Genomic DNA, 7,281 nt, shown 5'->3' with positions numbered 1-7,281 from the left:
ATTACAGATTGTTCTCCAAAATGGTTCGATCAGTTAACTTCCACCAAGAGAGAATTAATGTCCTAATTTTTCAACCTCCTTGGCAATATTTTTCGTTTTCCCCTTCTATCATTTTAGCCAATCTAATAGGTGTTAGGTGGTACCTCAGAGTAGTTTTTATTTGCATTTTTCTAACCAATGGTGATTTAGAGCATTTTTTCACATGATAATATATAGTACTGATTTTTTCATCAAAAAACTGCCTGTTCATATCCTTTGACCATTTATCATTTGGGGAATGAGTCATAGTCTTATAAATTTGACAAAGTTCTTTATATATTTTAGATATGAGACTTTTATCTGAGAAAGTGTCTGTAAAATTTTTTCCCCAATTTTAAAGTTTTTATGGTCAATTTTTGTAAAGGTACCATATACTGCTAAGACAAAGGTGTATTTGTTTCTATTCCCATTTACTTCTCTCTAGATATATATTATATCTAGCTTGTCTAAGATTCTTTTCAACTCCTTAACTTATTTCTTATTTATTTATTTTTTATTTATTTTTGGTGAGGTTTACTAATTCTGAGAGGGGAAGGTTAAAGTTCCCCACTATTGTAATATTACTATCTACTTCTACCTGTAATTTTTTTTTAAATTTAAAAATTTAGATGCTATATAGCATTTGGTACATACAGGTTTAGTATTGATATTATTTCATACTCTATGGTACCTTTTATCCATAGTATAGTTTCCCTGTTTATCTCTTTTAACTAAATCTATTTTAGTTTTAACTTCATCAGAGATAACGATTGCTATCCCAACTGAAGCATAATAAATTCTACTTCAGCCTTTTACTTTAACTCTGTGTGTATCTCTCATTTTTAAATGTATTTCTTGAAATGACATATTATAGGATTCTGATTTTTAATCCATTCTGTTATCCATTTCCCTTTCACAGGCAAGATCATCCCATTCACATTCAAAGTTATAATTATGAGTTGTGTATTCACCTCCATTCTATTTTTCCTCACTCTATTATCCTTTTCACCTTCTCTTTTTACCCTGTCCCTCCTCACACATCTTATTTACTACCTCTCTAATCTGCACCTTTACATACCTATTCCTTAATCTACCCACCCTTCTAAGAATCCCTCTCTTATCCTCTCCCCCCACCTTCCTACATCTTGATCTTAAAAGTCCCTCCCTTATCCTGTCCCCTTATCATCTTATTTTTTTGAAAAAATAAAATTAGAGGACTTTTAAACCTTTCTAGATGTACATGTTCTGTCTTTAACCCAGTGCAGATGGAAGTAAGGTTCCAGCATTATCAGCCTTCCACCCCAACCTGCTTCCACTGTAACAGTTTTTCTATTCACATTCCTTCTGTATAATTGCTCCATTTTACATCTCTTACTCAGTTTTATTTTTTTAGAATCATCCCGTCATACTCAACTCAACCCCAAGCTTTCTATCTATGCATGCTCTTTCAAACTACCCAAGTAATGGTTACATTCTTAAGAGTATCAATAACATTTCCCCCTATAAGAAATAAATGGTTTGAGCTTATTAAGTCCCTTACAATTGGTCTTTAATGTTTACCTTACGCTTCTCCTACAGCTTATGTGTCACATTTTCCATTGAGTTTTGGTCTTTTTGTAACAAATATCTGAAACTTTTTCAATCATTAAACAGGCATTTTTTTCATTCAGAATTATACTCAGCTTTGCTGAGTGTTATTCTTGGTTGCAAACTCAGCTCCTTTGCACTTCGAAATATAATGTTCCAAGCCCTTTGGCCTTTTAATGTAGAAGCTGCTAGATCTTGTGCTATCCTGACTGCCGCTCCACAGTATTTAAATTGTGTTTGTTGTGGTTGCTTGTACTGTTTTCTCCTTAACCTGGGAGCTTCGAAAGTTGGCTAAGATGTACCTATAAATGTTCATCTTGGGATCTCTTTCAGGTGGTAATCAATGGATTTTTTCTATTTTACTCTTTTGTTCTAGAACTTTGGGACAATTTTACTTAATGATTTCTTGTAATATCATATCTAGACTTTTTTTTTAATCATAATTTTCAGGTAGTTCAACAATTTTTTATATTGTTTTTCCTCAATCTGTTCTCTAAATCAGTTGTTTTTCTAATGAGTTGTTTCACATTCTCTTCTATTTTTTCATTCTTTTGATTTTGTTTTATTATTTCTTGATGTCTTATAACATCATTGGCTTCTCATTGCCCAATTCTAGTTGTTGTTGTTTTAAGTAATCAGGGTTATGACTTGCCCAGGGTCACAGAGTTAGTAAGTGATTGAGGTCACATTTGAACTCAGGTGGCGTAGTAGATAGAGAACTGGTCCTGGAGTCAGGAGGACCTGAGTTTAAATCCAGCCTCAGACACACAACACTTACTAGCTGTGCGACCTTGGGCAAGTCACTTAACTTCACTGCCTACCAAAAAAAAAAAAGAAATTAAGAAAAGATTTGAACTCAGATCCTCTTGACTTCAGGACTGGTCCTCTATCCACTGCACCAACCACCTAGCTGCTTCTCTCTCTCCTCCCTCCCCCTATTCTAGTTTTTAAGGGGTTATTTTGTTCCTTAAGTTTTTGGATCTCTTTTTCCAATTGATTGATTTTTTTTCATAATTTTCTTGATTTTCTTGGATTGCTCTTATTTTTTCCCTAATTTTTCCTCATCCTCTCTCATTTGATTTTCTAAAGCTTTTCTAAGAACTCTTTTTGGGCTTGTGACCATGTGACATTTTTCTTTAAAGCAGGAATGGATTTTTAAACTTTACTGTCTTCTGAGTATGAATCTGGATCTTCTCTATTCTCATAGTAGCTATCTATGGTCAGGTTCTTTCTCCTTTGCTTACTCATTATTATTGATTTTTTAGTTGGTTATTATATTTAGATTCTATTCTTTTTTTTTGTAATTTAAAAAACAATTTAATTTTTTTTTTAATCTAGGCAATTAGGTTAAGTGACTTGCCCAGGGTCACACAGCTAGTAAGTGTCAAGTGTCTGAGGCTGGATTTGAAACCTGAATCCAGGGCTGGTGCTCTATGCACTGTGTCACCTAGTTGCCCCCTAGGTTCTATTCTTGAGATATGATGGATTACACCTCAGGCTTCAAGTCTTCCATACTGTTGTTTTCTAAACGCTGTCTTGGGGATTGACCTCTCTGCCTCTATGTCATGGCTAGGGCCCCCAGCATGCCGTCACCACAAAAACTCTTGTTTCCTGTGGTCCCTCCTTTGATTGCAAAGTTCAGCTCACTCCTCTGCCCTGGAACCAAACCAAGGACTCTGCTCTCCTGCAATTGCCCAGTCAGCAGGGTCCCTGGCCCTCTGCTACACCATTCGCCAGGTGTGAGTTCACTCCTTCTTGCCCACAGCCACAGCCCAGGACTGAGTTTGGTCAGCATAACTGGGCCTGGTGTCCTCCAACAGTGGAGGGTTCTTCAATCTTCCCATACTCAGTTGTCCTATTCCCACACTATTCATGAGGTGAAAGTTCCTGAAGCAAAGGCTGCTGCTGCCCCAGCTGCCCTACAGGCTTGTTGTTTGTTGATTCAGCAGTCTGCCTGGAAGTGTTCGTACTTCACTCAGCCTAAACATCTGTCCCCAGAGGTCAGGTCTTTCCTAAGGTCTTCTCAAGTTGTCTTAGGAAGACAACTACTTTACTTTAACTTTTAATTATTTCTGTGGCTCTAAGTTCATTTTGAGGTAATGTTGTGTTGTTTGTGGGGGAAATTTGAAGACCCTGGTATCTTTTGTCCTACTCTGCCATCTTCCCTGAGAACAAATATCTTAGAAGAGAAAGTGTAAAACCTTACCCCAAGTAACAGACTCCCTGAAAACTAGACCAAACAGAAATCAATGAATCTACGATATACTAAAATGTATTAGAACAAAATCAAGTAATTTATGGAAAATTAAAAGCCATTGAACTTTTAACCATTTTTTTTAATTCTGTCCACCACATTTCAAGAAATCATAAATCAAAAGTGCCCAGATCTATGAAAACCAGAGGGTAAGGCAAAGATAAAAATAATCCACCAAGCACTTCCTGAAACCCCAAAAGAAAAAGGTCCAGAAATGTTATAGTGAAAATCCAGGGCTTTCATAGCAAAGAAAAAAATACTATAAGCATAATACTATAATCAAAAAAAAAAGTGGGAAGGGGGTCTAGTAGTACCAGATCTTAAACTATAACACAAAGTAATATTTATCAAAATGATTTGGTACTAGTTAAGAAATTAAACAGTAGAACATATTAGTATACAATATACAGAAGCAGTAGCCTAGTCCCCGATAAACCTAAAGATCCTAGTTATTGCGGTACGAACTCACTATCTGACAAAAACGAATTGGAAAACTGGAAAGTAGTATGTCAAAACACAGGTACAAACCAACATCTCACATTATACACTTAGACAAGCACCAAAAGGCTACATGAATTAGATACAAAGATTGACATCATGAACAAATTAGAACAGAGAAGAAATTACCTGTCATATAAAAGGAGAGTTCATGACCAAACAAGGGATAGAGAAGATCATAGAAGGTAAAATGAACAATTTGGATACATAAAATTAACAAGTCTTTGTAAATAAAACCAATGCAGCTAACATTAGAAGAAAAGCAGATAAATAGAAGGAAAAATCTTTGCAGCGAATTTCTCTGATAAAGGTCTCATTTCTAAGACACATGGGGAACTGATTCAAATTTCTAAATGTAAAAGACATTCTACAATGGATAAATGCTCATAAGATATGAACAAGAAGTTTCAAAGAAAGAAATCCAAGCCATATGAAGAAAATGTTCTAAATCACTAATAATTATAATTATGACAAATTAAAACAACTCAGGTTCCACTTCATACCTGTGAGATTGACAAAAAAAGAAAATGACATATTGCTGGAAGGACTATGGGAAAATGGGTACATTGATGAAACACTGATAGAATCGTGATTGATCTGTCAGGTGTGGGGAACCACCCACATGTGGCCTTGTAGATCCTTGGTAAGACCTTTTGACTTGAGTCCAAGTTTTACAGAACAAACCATTTTATTAAGGAGATTTGTTCTGTGAAATTTGGATTTAGTCAAAGGGCTACACTTTAGGACCTACAGGGCCACATGTGGCCTCAAGACTGCAGGTTCCCCACTCCTGGAAAGGCCATTTGAAACCATACCCCAAAAGTTATTAAATTGTACATACCCTTTAGCCCAGTAATTTCATTACTAGCTCTATATCCCAAAGAGATTAAAGGAACTTTAGAGAAAAAGGACTCATATGTACAAAAAAAAATTATAGCATTTCTTTTTGTGGTAGCAAAGAATTGGAAACTGAGTGACCATTAATTAAGGAATGGTTGAATGGTATATGAATATATGGCCATATGTGATATAATACTATTATGCTATAAGAAATTATTAATGGGACAGTTTCACAGAAACCTAGGAAGACTAGCATGAACTGATTCAGAGCAGAACCAGGAAAACAACTTATACAATAACAATATTATAAATATACATTACAACTCAGGGAAAAGCTTGGAACATAATATTTCAAAAGGCAAACGATATAAGCCTACAATCCAGAATAACTCACTCTGCAAAGTTGGGGAAAATGAACTTTTAGTGAAATAGAAGACTTTCAAGTATTTCTCATTGTAACCCTTGACTCAAAGGGCCATTGGTATAGGACTCCCTTCATTGGTGAGATTGATTATGCAACGCTCCATGCCTATAGGAAGTGTACAGTTGGTGAGAGCTAGTGAGAAGAGAGATCCTGGTCTTTGGGCTTCCAGGTTCAAGAGAGAAGTTATGCCATTCCAGACTCTCTTCAGTTCCCCTGAAGGGAAAGATTCTAGGAAGAAACCAACCAGAGAGGAGCTGGCAACCTCTGTCATGTCCTTATCTCAGCTTGCTACACTAGGGGCTTCAGGGAATTTCCCCTTGGGTGAGATCTAAGACTCTCTCTTGGCTGAGCTGAGTTCACCCTGCTTTGTCTGGTATAAATTCTCCTTAGTATACTTTCTCTGATTTCTATTTTGCCGTTGATTTGAATAAATGGGTTTCTTTACTGTTTGCTATGTGTGTTCATTGTGGAACTGGCATCTAGATGGTTGTTGTTTGTCCTTCATTCTCAAAGCAGACCACTGATGTCAGGACGGTGATGTTTTGACTTGCAAGTGAATTGGATTTAAGGGAGAAATGGACGTGCAAAATCATCAGCCTTACTCTCTTCTCCAGAGCCATTTGGGGTCAAGTGACAAGACATAGGTCAGGAAGACTGGTGATGGCCCTGGATACAGTGAGAGACCCTGGCCTTTTTAAGCTAAGGTCTTTCCCAGGTCCCAGTTTGTCTGAGGCAATACCCATTGAGTGATTACAGGCTAGGTAAGAATTGAGGCAAAAGATGACCTAGTCTGACTTCCCAAAAGAATCAGTTTGGGAGGGGAAGACCCTGGGAGTTTCTGGTCAGAATGGAAACAATTACTATTTATACTCACTCTGAGCCACCAAAACCAATATAATGACCAAGTGAGGCTTCAGCTGGGACCTATTATTGGCCAATGCTGCACTGCCTAATTGGAACTGGCTAGTGGGTAGTGGGCTAGGGGGGTAGGGTGGGGTGGGCAGCTAATAACTACTCATAGATTGTTATTCATCCTTCATTCTTAAAGAGGACCAATGACATCTGGAGGGTGATGCTTTGACTTTCAAGTGAACTGGATTTAAGTGAGGCAGGCTGTGCAAAGTCATCAGCCTCACTCTCTCCTCCAGGGTCTTAGGAGCCAGTCATTCTGGCCTATGTCTTGCCTTGAGACATTAAAAGGCATAGAGATCAAGAATAAGTAGCTGCTAGTCCCTTTGTATTCTGCCTTTATAAAACCAAATCTAGAATGCTGCTTTGGGTGCCACATTTTAGAAAAGACAGTGGCAAGCTGAAGAGGACCCAGAAGAGAGTGACCTGGAGGAGTGAAATAAGGATGTCCATTATCACCACTGTTATTCAATATTGTACTGGAAACCTTAGCTTTAGCAATAAGAGAAGAAAAAGAAATTGAAGGTATTAGAATAGGCAAAGAAGAAACAAAGCTATCACTCTTTGCAGATGACATGATGATATACTTAGAGAATCCTAGAGAATCAAGTAAAAAACTACTTGAAATAATAAACACCTTTAGCAAAGTTGCAGGCTATAAAATAAACCCACATAAATCATCAGCATTTATATATTACCAACAAAGCCCAACAGCAAGAGATAGAAAGAGAAATCCCATTTAAACTTACTG

This window comes from Phascolarctos cinereus, unplaced genomic scaffold, assembly GCF_003287225.1.
Source record: "Phascolarctos cinereus isolate Bilbo 61053 unplaced genomic scaffold, phaCin_HiC Scaffold_4;HRSCAF=312, whole genome shotgun sequence".
Classification (NCBI taxonomy): domain Eukaryota; kingdom Metazoa; phylum Chordata; class Mammalia; order Diprotodontia; family Phascolarctidae; genus Phascolarctos; species Phascolarctos cinereus.
The sequence above is the reverse complement of the archived record's forward strand: the minus strand, read 5'-3'. Positions refer to the sequence as shown.